Genomic DNA, 21,063 nt, shown 5'->3' on the forward strand with positions numbered 1-21,063 from the left:
CAAAGTCAATGTAAAACGTTAAAAAGAAAAAACTAAAACTTCTAACTATTTTAAAAGTTATATAAGATAATGGACATGGACAAAATCAATCGATCGAACTCAAAGATAGCTATTTTAACGAGTATAAAAAAAACATCAAATATCATATTATAGAAAAGAAAATAATCATAATCATAGTAATATTGTATGAATCTGAATTAACCTGGCACGGAAGGGGGGTGGAGTAGTAGGAAGCCTAGTAAATCTAGTGACAAAATATAAGTTCATATTGAAAAAAGGATAAGGGCTTGGAGGTGTCAAGGCCCATCCTCTCAAAAGCACTCAATTAAAAAAATTTCCACGCATCGAGCATAAAATATGAATTGTCACTTCTGGTTTTGGTGAATTTTGCACTCCTCCCACAATAGAATTTATCCCTTTGTACTCCCTAAAACGCTATCAGAAAACCACAAAATCTTGTCAAATTAATTTATACTTTATCTCTTGATAAAAACAAAGAAGAAACTTAAAAAGAAAAGAGCAATGTTTACCACGGTGACGTAATTACAATCTGTAATTATTGAATCTTTAACAGATTAATTATCAAATGATTACCCAGAGTTAACAGATCTTTCAAATTTTGTCAAACTATTTAAAACAAACTGAAAAAAAAAAAAAATCCAGTGTACTTCAGAACAAAGGGAATATTATTTAATTAAAACCTTTTTTTGCCTTAACTGCGGTGACAAAATACATTAAAATATAGGAAATCCCACAAAAATATCATTAACCAACACATAACGGTTAAAGATAGACAATTTCCTTAGTAGGAAAGAACCTTGATAAAAATAAAATAATAATAAGTATCAATAATACGTAAAAAATGTAAAGAGCAAGGGGTAGATAAGGAGGTTTCACCTTATCCCCCCTCATATACAGAATAATGTCTGTTCGTTTTAAGTTTTAATGTTGCTTCTTACTTTAAATTGAAAAAATCTTTTGTTTTAGTCTATTTTATGATGGTTTTATCATGCCAAAAAATCCCCCCTCCCTCCATAGTAACTCCTCCACCACCAAAAAATTCCATTTATTTGCCTATAATAAATGCCATGTTTAAGCAATGGCCAAATCGTATAACTCTTAGCCATTTCCCCAGGGACTTTGGAGGGCCATGTCATTGAAGAATTGGTCCATATTTTTAGAGAATTTGTCTATGGATTTACAAAGCTGTTTAATAAAGCACTTTGACACTAAAATCCTTAAAAAATTTATAAAATGGATGTAGGGCATTAAGTTTCTGAACACCTCATTTATGGCTCAATATTACAGAGACCCACAACAATTTTTGGCTAAAAATACCGTTTATAATTTCTTCTTTTTATTTTTAAAGTCAGATTTAAACGAATTAACAGCAGACATTATAAGAGCATTTGGTGAACAGTTCCTTTGAAGCCAAAATGAAAGCATATTCCTCTCAACCAAGTAAGTAAAGTGTGAAACCCATTTTCATAGGTGAAAACTGTTCAACAGAGATTTGTTTCCCCAGATGAAAACCATAAAGCACAAAAGCACAAAGCTCCTCTAAAGATTACGAAATCTCAGAAGGTGTTCTGGAAAGATAAATTGCACCTTTTTCTACCATTCTAAATCGTGTCAAAATAAAACAAAACGAAACTGTCCCACGTCTGCAAGTAGAGTTCTTGGATCAAACAGTTCGTGGTAACGAACTGTAGTAAGGAGCGACCCGGCTCAATAGTAAACGAAACTCTAAAAAACGGAATTTCGATACTAAAAGATATATCAAAAGAATCGGATTTTTATGCTGATTTTAAATATATAAGTTTCATCAAATTTAGTCTTTGTCATCAAAAGTTACGAGCCTGAGAAAATTTGCCTTATTTTGGAAAATAGGGGGTAACACCCCCTAAAAGTCATAGGATCTTAACGAAAATTACACCATCGCATTCAGCGTATCAGAGAACCCTATAGAAAAAATTCCAAGGTCCAATCTACAAAAATGTGGAATTTCGTATTTTTTGCCAGAAGACAAATCACGGGTGCGTGTTTATTTGTTTTTTTGTTTTTTTTTTTTTTTTTTTTCCCAGGGGTCATCGTATCGACCAAGTGGTCCTAGAGTTTTGCAAGAGGGCTCATTCTAACGGAAATGAAAAGTTCTAGTGCCCTTTTTAAGTGACCAAAAAAATTGGAGGGCACCTAGGCCCCCTCCCACGCTCATTTTTTCCCCAAAGTCAACGGATCAAAATTTTGAGATAGCCATTTTGTTCCGCATAGTCGAAAACCATAATAACTATGTCTTTGGGGATGACTTACCCCCCACAGTACCTGGGGGAGGGGCTGCAAGTTACAAACTTTGACTAATGTTTACATACAGTAATGGTTACTGGGAAGTGTACTGATGTTATCAGGGGGATTTTTTGGGTTTGGGTGTGGGGTTCAGGGGAGGGGGCTATATGGGAGGATCTTTCCTTGGAGGAGTATTTCATGGGGGAAGAGAAATTCAATGAAAAGGGCACAGGACTTTCTAGCATTACTATAAAAAAAAAACAATGAAAATATAAACATGAAAAAGTTTTTTCAATTGAAAGTAAGGAGAAGCATCAAAACTTAAAACGAACAGAGATTATTACGCATATGAAGGGTTCTAAAAATGCTTTAGCATAAAGAGCGAGGTATTTAGGAGGAGATAAATACTTCGCTCTTTATGCTAAAAATTTTTTTAATAATTTCACTATTTATTCTACGGCCTTTCTGATTCAGGGGTCATTCTTAAAGAATTAGGATAAAACGTAACGTAAGTTACGTAAGTTATGTACGTTTGTTACGTAAGTTAATTCTTAAGTTACGTTTTTTTTTTACTAATAAAAACGTTCGTTAAAAATTAAAAGATCTAGTTGCCTTTTTGAGTAACCGAAAAATTGGAAGGCAACTAGACCTCCTTCCCCACCCCTTATTTCTCAAAATCGTCTGATCAAAACTAAGAGAAAGCCATTTAGCCAAAAAAAAGAATTAATATGCAAATTTCATTTTAGTAATTTACGTACGGAGAGCCAAAATCAGACATGCATTAATTCAAAAACTTTCAGAAATTAAATATAAAAAAAACAAGTTTTTTTAAATGAAAGTAAGGAGCGACATTAAAACTTAAAACGAACAGAAATTACTCCGTATATGAAAGGGGCTTTTCCTCCTCGACACCCCGCTCCTTGCGCTGAAGTTTGATTCTTTCTCGCAACTCTACTTTTTAAAACAATAAAAAACTTTAGCGCAAGGAGCGGGGTGTCGAGGAGGAAAAGCCCCTTTCATATACGGAGTAATTTCTGTTCGTTTTAAGTTTTAATGTCGCTCCTTACTTTCATTTAAAAAAACTTGTTTTTTTTATATTTAATATCAGGTAATGTCGGACTTGGATTATCTCCTCGAGACTCAAAGGTCGACATTTGGTAGCTCTTTTAGATTTTCATGAAATGGCTCTGGAGAAGTTGACCTCAAAGGTTTTATTTCATTTTGCAGATAACAAGTGTCTGAACATTCATGACCTTACCCTTTTTAAGGGTAGCCATGATGGCAATTAATCTTTCAAGGTCATCATAGAGGTAATCAAAACGGAAGTCTTTGTAAACACGGAGGTCTGAAAAGGGGCCTTCACGGCATGTGTTTTATCGTTGGTTTGGGAATGGTTACAGAAGGCGAATAAACAAGCAGAAGATCTGAAAGTGGAGCTTCTCTCTGGGTTTGTAATTTAGATCACGACTTAATTAGTTTGGATAAATAAATTAAAATGAAAGGAACAGCTCTTTCGATATATTTATTAATATATAATTAATAATTAGTTTATAATTAATTAAACTTCAATGGTCCCTGGTTAGCACCAAGGCTCCGTGTTACAAATAAGGCTTGATGTAATGTCAGTGACTCATTTCTACACTTGTTTGATTTTACTGGGAGCAAAACGTGTAAATTTTTTTTATAAAATGTGTCTGCATGTGCTGTTTTACAATTGTGAGCAGTAGCTCACAATTCCTTTGAGACTTCCTGGGGCCTAGGCGCCGAAAATCTAGTCGCAATAATTAGTCCAGCATCTAAGCATTACTTTCGTTCAAAAATTGAGTACAAAATTTACAAATGCCATCAGAAGGTATGAAGGTGGATTCATCGGTAATCATAGATGCTGTACCCAAACTACGTAGAACACCCAAATTCCTGCCAGTTGAAGATAGAATACTTCATTATATTGCTATTTGATTTGAACCTTTCTCTGTCCATCAATAATAAGGAAAATGTATTCCTCCAATTATTTAAATTCTCTGTATTGAGATTCGTTAACTTACTTTCTATTTAATTGTATCTTGATTGAAAATCAGTTGGAAAATATAGTGCTTGAAATCCAAACTTTATAACTTTTATTGCGAAATTTTGAAGTATTTCTGTGAATTTCTGTGAAAAACTTTCAACATGTTATATTTGTGCTTTATTGATAAGTTTAGTTTATTTTAAGCATTTCAATATTCCATTTCAATGATCTTCAACCAGAGATCAATGAAAGAGAAGTTTCTAATCAGATTAAATAAGTATCTTTTGCTTTGCAACGGATTTCGCCTGTCTACTATTTCAGTTTTTATTTTAAATGCGGACAGGCTGTCTTAAATTAGACTGGGCAAAAATATTGATAGTCTTTTAATTTTAAGTTGTTATAATCTCAATTGCCTCTTTAAAAGATTGCGGTAGGCCATTCACGTTAGACATTAAAGTTGCCTCTTCAAAAAGAATGTCCGGACCCTGTCGATATCCAATTTATTGGATTTATAATTACAAAAAATACTCCTAGCCTTGATTCTTCTATATATTAAATAAAAAAAAAACTAGTATTTTTAACTGAAAGTAAGGAGCGACATTAAAACTTAAAACGAACAGAAATTACTCCGTATATGAAATGGGTTGTCCCCTCCGCAGTCCCTCGCTCTTTACGCTAAAGTTTTTAATTGTTTTAAAAAGTAGAATTGTGGCAAAGAGTCAAACTTTAGCATAAAGAGCGAGGGACTGCGGAGGGGACAACCCATTTCATATACGGAGTAATTTCTGTTCGTTTTAAGTTTTAATGTCGCTCCTTACTTTCAGTTAAAAAAAACTAGTTTTTTTTATTTAATTTCTGAACGTTTTTGAATTAATGCATGTTTGATTTTGGCTCTCCGCAAATAAAATATTGAAATGAGATTAGTATATTAATTTTTTTTTGGCTAAATGGCTTTCTCTTAGTTTTGATCAGATGATTTTGAGAAATAAGGGGTGGGGAAGGAGGCCTAGCTGCCCTCCAATTTTTCAGTTACTTAAAAAGCTACTAGAACTTTTAATTTTCAACGAACGTTTTTATTAGTAAAAAATATACCTAACTTAAGAATTAACTTACGTAACAAACTTTTATATTCTTATTTTTTTATTATGTGTACGAGGGGTTTGTACCCTCGTTAATACCTCGCTCTTTACACTAAATCGTAAGTTTTGTCCCAATTCTTTAAGAATGACCCCTGAATCAAAAAGGCCGTAGAATAAATAGTTGAAATTTCTAAAAATATTTTAGCATAAAGAGCGAGGTATTTATATCCTCCTAAATACCTCGCTCTTTATGCTAAAGTATTTTTGGAACCCCTCATATGCGTAATAATCTCTGTTCGTTTTAAATTTCAATGCTATTCCTTACTTTCATTTGAAAAAACGTTTTCATGTTTATTATTTCATTGTTTTTTTATAGTAATGCTAGAAAATTCTGCGCCCTTTTCATTGAATTTTTCTTCCCCCATGACATATTCCTCAAAGGAAAGATCCTCCCACAAAGCCCTCTCCCATCAACCCCACCCCCCAAACCAAAAATCCCCCTGAAAACGTCTGTACACTTCCCAATAACCATTACTATATGTAAACACTGGTCAAAGTTTGTAACTTGCAGCCCCTCCCCCAGCGATTGTGGGGGAGTAAGTCATTCCCAAAGACATAGTTATTATGGTTTTCGACTATGTGGAACAAAATGGCAATCTCAAAATTTTAATCTGTTGACTTTTGGAAAAAAAATTAGCGTGGGAGGGGGCCTATTTGCCCTCTAATTTTCTTATCACTTAAAAAGGGCACTAGAACTTTTCATTTCCGTAAGAATGAGCCCTCTTGAGACACCCTAAGACCACTTGGTCAATACGATGACCCCTGGGGAAAAGAAAAAAAACAACAAACAAACAAATAAACACGCACCTGTGATTTGTCTTCTGGCAAAAAATTTGAAATTCCACTTTTTTTAGATAGGAACTTGAAATTTTTGCTATAGAGTTCTCTGATATGCCGAATGCGATAGTGTGATTTTTGTTAAGATTCTATGTCTTTTAGGGGATGTTTCCCCCTTTTTTCGAAAATAGGGCAAATTTTCTCAGGCTCGTTACTGCTGATGGGTAAAACTAAACTTGATGAAACTTGAGCCGGGTCGCTCCTTACTACAGTTCTTTACCACGAACTGTTTGAAAAGAAAATAATTCGGTATTTCGGGGCTTCTGACATTATTACTCCTTTGCGGAAGTTAGGCTCAAAATTGGAAAAGGATTATATTTTTTCTCTGGGCCCCTTCCACCTCTTAGTTCGTTTATTTTCCTGTTAGTTTTCACCTGTTTTCGCTTTATAGTTGTGTTATCTCTTAGCAGTTCTTTCAGTTTTTTGAGTTATGGTTGTGGTATATATGTTTTATCGCTCGTATAGTTGTGTTATTTTCAAATTATACTCCATAATAGAGAGGCTCCAAACACCCAACATTGTATATTAAGCTCTGAATTTGAAGTTTTTTTCTAACGTGACCAGATTCGTCCTGCGCCCTTTTCATTGAATTTTTTCCCCATGACATATTTCTCCAAGGAAAGATCCTCCCAAATAGCCCCCTCCCTCAACCCTACCCCCAAAACCAAAAAAATCCCCCTGTAAACGTCTGTACACTTCCCAATAACCATTATTATATGTAAACACTGGTTGAAGTTTGTAACTTGCAGCCCCTCCCCCAGGGACTGTGGGAGAGTAAGTCATCCCCAAATACATAGTTATTATGATTTTCAACTATGCTGAACAAAATGGCTATCTCAAAATTTTGATCCGTTGACTTTGGGAAAAAATGAGCATGGGAGGGGGCCTAGATGCCCTCCAATTGTTTTGGTCACTTAAAAAGGACCACTTGGTCGATACGATGACCCCTGGGAAAAAAAAAACAAACAAAAAAACAAATAAACACCCACCCGTGATTTGTCTTCTGGCAAAAAATGCAAAATTCCACATTTTTGTAGATAGGAGCTTGAAACTTCTACAGTATGGTTCTCTGATACGCTGAATCTGATGGTGTCATTTTCGTTAAGATTCTACGACTTTTAGGGGGTGTTTCCCCCTATTTTCTTAAATAAGGCAAATTTTCTCAGGCTCGGAACTTTTGATGGGTGAAACTAAACTTGATGAAACTTATATATTTAAAATCAGCATTAAAATGCGATTCTTTTGATGTAGCTATTGATATCAAAATTCAATTTTTTAGAGTTTTGGTTACTATTGAGCCGGGTCGCTCATTACTACAGTTCGTTACCACGAACTGTTTGATAGAAAGCCGACTCATAATGATCGGTATCTACATTTCTCGTCAAATCACCTTCCTTTTGTGAAATTAGGGGTAGTAATTTCTATAGTCAACAGGGCTCTAAAAATATGTTCACATGTTAACCATGTAAAACCTGATTACGTTAAAGATATTATATTCTGCAGTGGTTACCCAATCAACCTCATTGAAAACATAATAGATATACGATTAAAAAGGCAATAAAGGAAAACAGGGAGCCCATCCCCCTTGATTCAGTTAAGCTGGAAATTGAGAACAAAACTTTCATTATATTACCATGAGTCTCGAAACTAAGCGACAAACTTGGAAAAAAAAAATATAATCTCTCTGTTTCTTTCAAAACTGAACAAAAAAGGTCGAACATTATTTCAACTCGGGAAAATATAAAACTGACCCTATATTAAGTAGTGGTGTCTACAGAGACCCGTGTTCATGTGGAAAGTTTTATATTGGTAGGACCTATCAACAACTAGGTGTACGATTGCATGAACCCAAATTTCAATAGATAAGTCCCTGAGATTTAAAAAAAATGACAACTTTGATGCTGCTCTGGTACAGGATATATACAAAAATCCTGACCATTTAGTTCTTTTTGAAGAGGCAACTTTGATATCTACCTTAAATAACCTACCGCAATCTTTTAAAGAGGCATTTGAGATAAAAGAAAAATATATAAATATGTAAACGGAAATATGGCTACAAATAGACGGGAGATATTTCTTTAAGCCCAATTTATAATAACTTAACATTAAAAGACTCTATCAATATTTTCGGCCAGTCTAATTTAAGACAGTCTCTCCGCATATCAAATGAAAACCAAAATTGTAGAAAGGCAAATCTGTTTTGTTTTTGATTCAGCGTCGTTTCTCCCCTTGCAGAAATCACTTCAGAAGTTTAGTTTTTTTCCTCTATGTTTTATTTTGTTTGAGTACTGAGGACGACTTGGCAGATGTCCTTTTCGAAATATTTGCTTGATTTTCGTCTTTATATTTTGCTACTGGCTGACAAAATCCTCGTTTTTTCACCTCTTTGATTTTTCTCTTTTCATTTATTATTTATTTTCTCGTTTTCATAGATTATGGTATAAAGAAGAAGACAACCTACTTGACTTTATCATGGCGTCCACAATTCCCTGAAAAGTCAGCAGAAAATGGAGTTTGTTAGGAATTTCCGAATATTTCAATAAATCAAATCTAATTAATGTGTATTAGGATCTACTTAAAGCATTCCAATAACTGAAAAAAACAAGAGCTCATATGGCACTTGTGTGGGGGACATCTATAACCTAAAATTAGACTCGGTATTAAGGTGGGGGAGGGGGTTTAAATTAAGGAACAAACAAAACATTTTTAAACATCTAATTGTGATTTATTTTATCATAAATTTGTCGTTAAAAATTTATAATATCGTAATTGTATATCACAAAAAAGATTTAAAAATTCAATGTTCATGTGATTTTCAAAGAATCATTTCACGCTTCACGTAGAAACTTGACTTTTATATCATTCTGATTCCTATTATATTTTTATTTTATTTTTTTAAAGACTCGAATACCGAACAAAAACGGAGAAATTGTAACACTAAAAATTAACATGAATTAACTGATAACTGATTGATACTAAAAAATTCCCCTTCACTTGTCAAAAATATGTTGAATGGCTCTATATATATTCGTAAAAAGAAACAAACAAAGGGTTATTGATCAATGGCAGTTGAAACACCAAGATTAAAACATCATTTGCCTCAGTTTTGTAAAAAAAATAATTAAATATATTCCACTTAGGTATAGGTTTAGAGGGCTGATATATTCACAGTTTAATATTTATGCAGTAGTCATGCAGCCTATGTGTTGTCATGACATGAAGCAAAAGAGAGATATTATATATTTATATCCACTTCCTAAAAACGTAAAGATTTTAAAAAAATATCTCTTTATTTTTGTAGATTGTCCGATTACTCCCCTTTTAATGTTTTATTTCAACCAGGTTTTTCATCCTATCAGAAATGAATTCCTCCGTGCATGCCTTATCAGACAAAAATAATATAGACTAAACTCTAGTTTCTAGACTTCTCAGAGTTGTCAACTATAACGAAAATAAAATTAGGATCATTTGTAGAGGCACCCGATCGGTATGGGCTATCTCTCCCACAAGGTAACATTGCCCATAGGGAGACATGACCCAGGTACCCCCAAGGGACAAAGGATCTAAATTCTATAATCGGCCCATTCTTCACTAGTATATTAACAGTAATAGAAAATATGGACATGCTGCACTTTTCTAAAAGCAGAATCTTGTAGGCAGTCCAACTCTTATAGGTGGCAATTTATGTTCATTCTAAGTTTGACTTCATTAATCACTTTACTTGTGTTTGTTCAGGTATCATTTGTTAATTCGTGTTAATTTCTGTTCGCTTTTAGTTTTACTTATTATTATGTTGTTTTTGACTTTAACAGGCTTATGGCTCATTACTTCTGTGCTTAGTATAACTCTTTTTGTATAGAGAATTTCGATCAATTCCTTTGTAAAATTCATCTCTCTCTGTTACCAATCCTCTCTGAAACGGCAGACTTGCTCTACTGTATTGTGTATGCTATCAAGAACTGTTTTTCCTTAGAGTTTTATAGATTTTGTAAAATGTTTCCTTTCTTAAAATTCTTAAAAAGGTTGCTGTCGATCTCTTACTTTTGCTCTTTTTTTTTGGCAGAAGTTTCGTTTTTTCTTTGTTTTAGTGGAAGAAAGATATAAGACTCTTCATCACCGCCCAGCATAATACCCACTCGAGTTTCCAACCTAGACGGCTAATGACTCAGAGGTTCTCCCGTCTACGTCATAGGTGACAGAGTAGAAAAGGTCAAATATTTCATACTGTAGAAGTGCGTGCCAGTGGATATCAAAACAAACTCAACCAAGCTGCAGTATTTGTGGCCACTTTCTTGGGCAGTGAAAAGACATTGGTAAAATTACTACAGCTTGGTGCAGACCCTAATAAAGGCTGGGGACAGTTCTTTAGATATACCCCAGTACATGGAGCATGTTTACAGACTGCAGTCATGAGTCTTAGTCATGGAATTATTGTTTTTTTGTGCTAGAAAAAGAAGCACCACGTCCCTTATTAATCTATATTGCAACACTAGCTGTATAGTAATTATAAAATAAACTGTTTCTCTTTTTTCATTATTTTGAACTCTCAAGGAAGAGCAAAACGATAAAAACTACAACACATATACAGTAGTGAACAAACTGTTAAACTTAGTTTTTCTATCAGTTTTTTTCGTATATTTATAGTTCTCAGTTCCGAATACGGCTGTGACGAAATCCAAAGATCAGCTTATCGATTTTCATTATACTGGGCTCACAACATCACTAAGCATCACTTCTGCAAGAGCCTAAAAAACTAAGAGATGGTCTCAGCATTTTTTTTTTGTTTTATTATCTTTAGTGGAATTGGATACCAGGCAATAGATGTTTTTTAGAAGTTTACATTTAGCCCATTCATAAAGTAGGTACATGAAGCCGGCTTTTGAATGTACATCCGCGTAAGGACTTAGGTCAACCTGACGGTAGTGTTTTTCCTTTATTTCATTTCTATTCACGAGCAATGGTCCTTATTTGCAAAAAAAGAAACTATGGTTCAGCTGCCTCATTGTATTTATTTAATTTTGATTGTTTATGCCAATATTATTTTTTAATGGAGTTCTTAGAGATACTATAAAAAAGAAAACTTATTTGAATCAAATTTCAGTTAATTTGAAATATATAGACGATAAAGCTGAACAAGTTAACTATATGAATAATTTTTTTTTTTAAAGTTCAAGTCCACCAATGCAATAGTAAAGCTTTCACTGGGTCGAGGTTCCACTAATTTCAGCACGGTCTTAAATTAAGTTTCTTTAGTTTTTCCCAAAAAAGGATTTGTCCTTGCAAGCAGCACAAAGGGCAGATAGCAATCGAGAAAAGTAGTAGCAGTGTAGTTTTTTTTACCAAGTAAAGCTTTGTTTTCATTTAATATTCTGAGGACATAATAAAAAGCTTAACAACCGATTCAAACTGGATCTACGTTGCATGGGCAACGGGAAGTGCTGTGGCAACCTTTGTTCGGCATCGCCGAGTAAAATGTTGCGAGGGAAACATTTTGGTTTTGTTTCCTCACTTCGACTAAACGCTGAAGTTGTTAATCTGTTAGGATCTTAAAATAAATACTAGGTACACCAACTCGCAAAAGTTGGAAACCCCTCATTGCAACTAGCAAAAGCTGCAAACACCTCATCGGGCAACTTTTGTTCTCAGAGAGGCAGAAGCGAAATATTAAAAATAGAAATTCCATGAATGCGATTGACCGCGGAAAACATGGAAAATAACAAATGAACGAATAAATAATGTCAAAACTAGAAATATTCCGTCCCACATTACAACTAATGAAGGAGTTAAAATAACGGATGAGAAAGTAATGGCAGAACCATTTGCTAACCATTTTAGGAATTTTGGACGTGATATGGTGGATTAAATTTCTGCTGGGACAGATAATCATGGAAAATATATTCCAAATGAATTTGATAAGACTATTTTTATGTACTCTATCCAGCTCTTGGAATTTCAAAGAGCTGTTACTAGTTTAAAAAATTGGATATTCAATAGGATGTGACGGTATGTCGACTTCTCTGTTTAAAGAATTAGCTGAAGTACTTCGTCAGTCGCTTTTATTTATTTTTAATTCTTGCATGAAAAATGGTTTTTTTTTCCAGTTTGTCTTAAATTAGCTATCGTTTTACCTTTGTTTCAAAAACACCTTTTACCTTTGTTACCTTTGTTACAGGTCTATTGCTATTTTATTGCCTGTTTCAAAAATTTTTGAAAAAAAAATAAAGAGTAGATTTACTTCATTTCTGGTAAAGAATAATTTTTTCTCCCATTAAGTTTGGTTTCTTGCGTGGTAGGTTAACAGAGCAAGCAGTAGCTGCTTTACATAATTTCTTATCAGAAGCTTGGATGATAGTTACTTCACAGCAACTATATTTTTTGACATTTAAAAAGCTTTTGATACAATAGAACATGCAATTCTTTTTGATTAATTGGAAAATGTTGGAATACGAGGAATATCTCTTGAGTTAGTGAAATCTTATTTATTAGAAAGAACTTTTACTGTCCAAGTTGGTGAGGAATCATCTCATATTTTTCCTTCAGAAAATATAGGGGTTCCACAAGTGTCTATACTGAGGCCGTTACTTTTTTTTATATACATAAATGACCTTCCAAAATGCATGCCTTCGGACAATGAATTACCAATGTTGTTTGCACATGCCACAACAATTAGTTTAAAGGCTGGCAACTAAGAAGACCTACGAATGGCCCTCGAAACTGTTGCTTTTAATGCAAATTCTTGGTTTCATGCTAATTGGCGAATACCTAACCTAGAGAAGTCGGAATTTGTCATTTTCGGGAGAAGTTTGAGAGCAGTGAAGCGTGTGTCATTTAAAAATATTAGTATTGGAACTTCCTCCATAAAAGCGTGGATGTAATTAGATATGTAGGTATCTACATTGACTCAAATCTGTCTTTTAAGGCGCATATTAATAAACTCGAGGCAACAGTGCCCAGGAATCTTGGCTGTTTGCATAGAGTAAAGCTCCTGTTTCCTTACCAAATAATGAGAAAATTATAGTTTTCATTGGTGGAATGCTATTTTCAATATTGCCCGACCGTTTGGATTTTGATATTCTATTCACTTTTACGAAGACTCCAAATTTTCCAAAACAAGGCAATAAGAATCCTGGCCCTTTTTTTAACACACCCTAGGAAGACAAAAGAATTATCTGAAACTAAATCATCTTTTTTATTTCTTGATATTCTTCACTTGCAACGAATTTTTCACCTTAATATAGGCATATTGTTTTTAGAAATCAACGCAGGGATAATTTTTTCAATACCATGAAACTCTTGGTTGAAAATAAACATATCTATTTATCAAGAGCAAGGAATAAGTTCCTTTCTCCTTTTATTAAAAATGAGAGATCAAGACTAAGTTTAAGATATCAACTTCCTGAGATTGCGAATATATATAAACTACTTGATTTAATAAGTGAGTCACCATCATTCTATACACATAAAAAGAAATTGAAAGAGATAGTTCTTTCTTCCTATAGTAGCGGGGACTGATATTTATAAATTAGTTTATAAGTCCCATCTCTGTCTCCATGAGTCGATTTTTTTTCGCTTCTTGTCTCTCTCTCTCTTTTTCTCTTTCTATGTACTCCGTGTCAGTTATTGATGTGTAATTCCTTCGTCTTTTTTCTCTCTCTATTGTCAAAGAAGACAAAACGAGCTGCCTCCCTGTCCCCTTTGTATAAGATTTATGTATATCGTTTCTTGTTTAATAAAGTCAAGTCTAAAGCTAAAGACGATTGTCGCCTAACAGCCGATTATTACTTACAAGTCCCCTACATGTCTTACTGCTGGAGCCAAATTGTTCTTACCATCAAATACACCGGAAACAAATAATAGGTACACCCACTAGCAAAAGTTACGAGCCCCCCATTGCGGAAGATGATTATGAGCTAACAGCTGACTGTTACTTAAAACTCCCCTATATGTCTCACATTTGGTATTGGCCTATTTTTAGGTTGTCGACCCTTTTAAACTTTCAAACTAGTATATCTCATGAAGGAATTTTTCAACCGAAAAACGGCTGATATATACTTTGATCATCTCACCAAGAGCTATCGACTGCTGTCAAAAAAAATCTATCTGTCTTAGTTCAAAAGTTGACTTTTTTGCCGTAGGCCAGGTTTCTAACGTCATCACTTAGAAAGGAGCAAAGGATGAACTCTGATTTCTTTATCAATGGGAGAACTTTAAAATTTAAAAGGTATATTTGATACCATTTTTGTATCAGCCTATATTTGGTTCTAGTGTGCACATTACTATTGAAGTTATCAACCCCTATAAACTTTCAAACTGGTATTTCTCATAAAGAATTTTTCTATCAAGAAATGGATGACATATACTTTGATCAGCTCATCAAGAGCAATCACCTGCCGTCGAAACAAAATCAATCTGTCTTAATTCAAAAGTTGACTTTTTGCCTTAGGCCAAGTTTATAACGCCACCACATAGAAAGGAGCAGAGGATAAACTGTAATTTCTTAAGCAATGAGAAAACTTTTAAAGTTTAAAACGTAAATCTAATACCGTTTTTCTACCGCAATCCCAAGTACAAAAACCCGAATGATAAACTCAGTTGAAATCATTAACAGTGGGTAGAAACAATAGATGGCAGTACTTTCAGTCACCTCTTTTTATTTCTCTAATTTTTTCTTTATATCACTCAAAGAAGATATATTGGATGTGAGGCCGGGTAACTGCCGCATATATTTAACACTTATAGATTTTAGTCCATCTTCAATTTGAAATTGGTGCCTGCCTGCTAGAACGGAGCTTTCCATTCGAAAGTAGAAACATGGTTTGATGAAACGGAAGCTTCACTGTATAACTTCAGATAGTTCTCTCTCACATAGGCTTTAAAACTCTAATTTACTTCACACACTATACGCTCTGGCTCAAGGACAAGCAAAATCAGTCTTTTTAGCCCCAATCAAGACCTCTACGAAGATTTCCAAAATGCTAAGTCACATTCATCAATCCAGCCTAAGGTCCGCACTTTCCGTAAAAGCTGCAGAGGTTAGACCCTTACAACTTTCTAGGAAAAAGCTGAAATCAGGGCACTAGGAACAAAAAAACAAGAGCTAAGAGCTCATATGGCCCTTGTAACGAGGCCGGAAGAGCCAAGAGCTCATATGGCACGAGCTCTAAAAAAAATTTTAAGAATCAATAGATTGATTTAAAAGGAAAATCAGAGGCTTAATGCCGGTCGGGGTTCAATATAAGAGCTCTGAGTCACGAGGTCCTTCTAAATACCAAAATTCACTAAGATCCGATCACCCACTCGTAAGTTCAAAACATCTCATTTTTCTAATTTTTCCTCTCCGTTCAGCCCTCCAGATGGTCGATTCGGGGAAAACAACTTTATCAAGTCAATTTGTGCAGCTCCCTGACACACCTACCAATCTTCATCGTCCTAACATGTCCAGAAGCAACAAACTCGCTAAATCACTGAACCCCACCCCCATCCCCTAGCTCCCCAAAAATGAGCGGATCCAGTCCGGTCACATCAATCACGTATCTACATTTGCTTATTCTACCCACCATGTTTCATCCCAATCCCTCCACTCCAAGCTTTTTCCAAGATTTTCGGTTTACTCCTCCAACTCCCCCAATGTCAACAAATCTGGTTGGGATTTGACATAAGAACTTTGAGATATGAGTTCCTTCTAAATGTCAAATTTCATTAAAATCAGGTCACCCGTTCTTAAGTTAAAAATACCTCAATTTTTTAATTTTTCGAATTATCCCCCCTGCCCCCCCTCCCCCCAAGAGAACGGATCCGTTCCAATTATGTCAATCACTTATCTATGACTTGTTCTTATTATTCCCGTCAATTTTCATCCCGATATCTCCACTCTGAGCGTTTTCCAAGATTTCTATTTTCCCCTATGCCCGGATCAAAATTGAAAATGGAGCATCTGACACATAAGATCTTTCTATATATCAAGTTTCACTAAGATCCGATCATCCACTTCGTAAGCTAAAGATACCTCAATTTTCAAGTTTTCCAAGATTTCTGGTTACCCCTCCAACTCACGTCATCGGATCTGGTTGGGATTTGACATAAGAGCTCTGACGCACAAGGTCCTTGTATATGTTAACTTTCATTAAGATATGATCCCCCAAGTTACAAATACCTCATTTTCTTTAATTTTTTTAGAATATATATATATATATATATATATATATATATATATATATATATATATATATATATATATATTTATATATATATATATATATATATACTAGCTGTTGGGGTGGCGCTTCGCGCCACCCCAACACCTAGTTGGTGGGGGCGCTTCGCGCCCCCCCAAGCCCCCCCGCGCGCGTAAGTCGTTACGCGCCATAATAGTTACGCGCCATTGTAGTTGTGTCCCTATGTCCCACCTGTGAATATAGATATATATATATATATATATATATATATATATATATATATATATATATATATATATATATATATATATATATATATATATGGTTTTAACTACGTAAAACTTGCGAATATACAACATTCTTTGCTGTCCCATTGTCTTTGCATATAAATAGATTGTCAGGTTTACCGACTCTTGAACATGCAACATATAATGGTCCATGGGAAAACAATCTGTATTCAGATCTATACCTCATGATTCTAATGATTGCCCTTGAGCTTTGTTGATGGTGATTGCTAATCGACCATTCCCTGTCCCGGTGTCCCGGTCGTCATTTACATCCCCCTGTTTCCCCCGGTGTCCCCGTTGTAGTTGTGTCCCTGTGTCCCGGTCGTCATTTATATTCCCTGTGTCCCGGTCGTCATTTGTATCCCGGTGTCCCGGTCTGTATATACATTCGTTTTTTAGTTTTGTTTTTCTCCTTTATTTTTTTCCTTTTTTTTTCTTTTTTAGCTTATTTAGATTTTTTAGTTTTTTTATTAGTTTTTAGTTTTTTTTTCTTTTTTGTTTTTTTGTCCCGGTCGTCATTTATATCCCCCTGTTTCCCCCGGTGTCCCCGTTGTAGTTGTGTCCCTGTGTCCCGGTCGTCATTTATATTCCCTGTGTCCCGGTCGTCATTTGTATCCCGGTGTACCGGTCTGTATATACATTCGTTTTTTAGTTTTGTTTTTCTCCTTTATTTTTTTCCTTTTTTTTTCTTTTTTAGTTTATTTAGATTTTTAGATTTTTTAGTTTTTTTATTAGTTTTTAGTTTTTTTTTCTTTTTAGTTTTTTTGTAGTTTTTACCTTCTTTTTAGTTTTGTTAATTTTTTTTTTTACTTATTTTTGACACCTGGTCGTCATTTATACTCCCTGTGTCCCGGTGCTTTGTTGATTGCTAATCGAACATTCCTTTTGTCCTGGTCGCTTTCTCTTTGAGTGTCGTCATTTATTTTTTTCTTTTTTAGTTCTTTTAGTTTTTACCTTTTTTAGTTTTTTTTAGTTTTTTAGATGAAAATTTTTTTTAGTTTTTTCCTTTTTTTCTTTTTAGTTTTTTATTGGTTTTTACCTTTATGTTAGCTTATTTTTCAGTTTTTTCCTTTTTTTTAGTTTTTTTTTATTTTTTATTTTTTTTAGTTTTTTACCTTTTTTTAGTTTTTTTAGTTTTTTAGCTTTTTTACTTTTTTTATTAGTTTTTAGTTTTTTTGTAGTTTTTGCCTTTTTTTAGTTTTTTCAGTTTTTTTTTTTTAGTTTTTTATTGGTTTTTACCTTTATTTTAGCTTATTTTTCAGTTTTTTCCTTTTTTTTAGTTTTTTTTAGTTTTTAGTTTTTTTAGTTTTATACCTTTTTTTAGTTTTTTGCCTTTTTTTACCTGATCCACGATCCACAGATCCACAGACAACTTATTTTTATATATATAGATAGTTTTTTTTTTTTACTTATGTCCTGGTCGTCATTTATACTCCCTGTGTCCCGGTGCTTTGTTGATTGCTAATCAAACATTCCTTTTGTCCTGGTCGATTTCTCTTTGAGTTTCGTCATTTATTTTTTTCTTTTTTAGTTCTTTTAGTTTTTACCTTTTTTAGTTTTTTTTTAGTTTTTTAGATGAAAATTTTTTTAGTTTTTTCCTTTTTTTCTTTTTAGTTTTTTATTGGTTTTTACCTTTATTTTAGCTTATTTTTCAGATTTTTCCTTTTTTTTTTAGTTTTTTTTTATTTTTTATTTTTTTTAGTTTTTTACCTTTTTTTAGTTTTTTTAGTTTTTTTAGTTTTTTAGCTTTTTTACTTTTTTTATTAGTTTTTAGTTTTTTTTTGTAGTTTTTGCCTTTTTTTAGTTTTTTCAGTTTTTTTTTTAGTTTTTTATTGGTTTTTACCTTTATTTTAGCTTATTTTTCAGTTTTTTTCCTTTTTTTTTAGTTTTTTTTAGTTTTTAGTTTTTTTAGTTTTATACCTTTTTTTAGTTTTTTGCCTTTTTTTAGTTTTTTTAGTTTTTTAGCTTTTTTATTAGTTTTTAGTTTTTTTTGTAGTTTTTGCCTTTTTTTAGTTTTTTTAGTTTTTTTTTTAGTTTTTTATTGGTTTTTACCTTACGCGCGCGGGGGGGCTTGGGGGGGCGCGAAGCGCCCCCACCAACTAGGTGTTGGGGTGGCGCGAAGCGCCACCCCAACAGCTAGTATATATATATATATATATATATAAATATATATATATATATATATATATATATATATATATATATATATATATATATATATATATATATATATATATATATATCTAAAAAAATTAAAGAAAATGAGGTATTTGTAACTTGGGGGATCATATCTTAATGAAAGTTAACATATACAAGGACCTTGTGCGTCAGAGCTCTTATGTCAAATCCCAACCAGATCCGATGACGTGAGTTGGAGGGGTAACCAGAAATCTTGGAAAACTTGAAAATTGAGGTATCTTTAGCTTACGAAGTGGATGATCGGATCTTAGTGAAACTTGATATATAGAAAGATCTTATGTGTCAGATGCTCCATTTTCAATTTTGATCCGGGCATAGGGGAAAATAGAAATCTTGGAAAACGCTCAGAGTGGAGATATCGGGATGAAAATTGACGGGAATAATAAGAACAAGTCATAGATAAGTGATTGACATAATTGGAACGGATCCGTTCTCTTGGGGGGAGGGGGGGCAGGGGGGATAATTCGAAAAATTAAAAAATTGAGGTATTTTTAACTTAAGAACGGGTGACCTGATTTTAATGAAATTTGACATTTAGAAGGAACTCATATCTCAAAGTTCTTATGTCAAATCCCAACCAGATTTGTTGACATTGGGGGAGTTGGAGGAGTAAACCGAAAATCTTGGAAAAAGCTTGGAGTGGAGGGATTGGGATGAAACATGGTGGGTAGAATAAGCAAATGTAGATACGTGATTGATGTGACCGGACTGGATCCGCTCATTTTTGGGGAGCTAGGGGATGGGGGTGGGGTTCAGTGATTTAGCGAGTTTGTTGCTTCTGGACATGTTAGGACGATGAAGATTGGTAGGTGTGTCAGGGAGCTGCACAAATTGACTTGATAAAGTTGTTTTCCCCGAATCGACCATCTGGAGGGCTGAACGGAGAGGAAAAATTAGAAAAATGAGATGTTTTGAACTTACGAGTGGGTGATCGGATCTTAGTGAATTTTGGTATTTAGAAGGACCTCGTGACTCAGAGCTCTTATATTGAACCCCGACCGGCATTAAGCCTCTGATTTTCCTTTTAAATCAATCTATTGATTCTTAAAATTTTTTTTAGAGCTCGTGCCATATGAGCTCTTGGCTCTTCCGGCCTCGTTACAAGGGCCATATGAGCTCTTAGCTCTTGTTTTTTTGTTCCTAGTGCCCTGATTTCAGCTTTTTCCTAGAAAGTTGTAAGGGTCTAACCTCTGCAGCTTTTACGGAAAGTGCGGACCTTAGGCTGGATTGATGAATGTGACTTAGCATTTTGGAAATCTTCGTAGAGGTCTTGATTGGGGCTAAAAAGACTGATTTTGCTTGTCCTTGAGCCAGAGCGTATAGTGTGTGAAGTAAATTAGAGTTTTAAAGCCTATGTGAGAGAGAACTATCTGAAGTTATACAGTGAAGCTTCCGTTTCATCAAACCATGTTTCTACTTTCGAATGGAAAGCTCCGTTCTAGCAGGCAGGCACCAATTTCAAATTGAAGATGGACTAAAATCTATAAGTGTTAAATATATGCGGCAGTTACCCGGCCTCACATCCAATATATCTTCTTTGAGTGATATAAAGAAAAAATTAGAGAAATAAAAAGAGGTGACTGAAAGTACTGCCATCTATTGTTTCTACCCACTGTTAATGATTTCAACTGAGTTTATCATTCGGGTTTTTGTACTTGGGATTGCGGTAGAAAAACGGTATTAGATTTACGTTTTAAACTTTAAAAGTTTTCTCATTGCTTAAGAAATTACAGTTTATCCTCTGCTCCTTTCTATGTGGTGGCGTTATAAACTTGGCCTAAGGCAAAAAGTCAACTTTTGAATTAAGACAGATTGATTTTGTTTCGACGGCAGGTGATTGCTCTTGATGAGCTGATCAAAGTATATGTCATCCATTTCTTGATAGAAAAATTCTTTATGAGAAATACCAGTTTGAAAGTTTATAGGGGTTGATAACTTCAATAGTAATGTGCACACTAGAACCAAATATAGGCTGATACAAAAATGGTATCAAATATACCTTTTAAATTTTAAAGTTCTCCCATTGATAAAGAAATCAGAGTTCATCCTTTGCTCCTTTCTAAGTGATGACGTTAGAAACCTGGCCTACGGCAAAAAAGTCAACTTTTGAACTAAGACAGATAGATTTTTTTTGA

The sequence above is a fragment of the Artemia franciscana genome, unplaced genomic scaffold, assembly GCF_032884065.1.
Source record: "Artemia franciscana unplaced genomic scaffold, ASM3288406v1 Scaffold_1237, whole genome shotgun sequence".
Lineage (NCBI taxonomy): Eukaryota > Metazoa > Arthropoda > Branchiopoda > Anostraca > Artemiidae > Artemia > Artemia franciscana.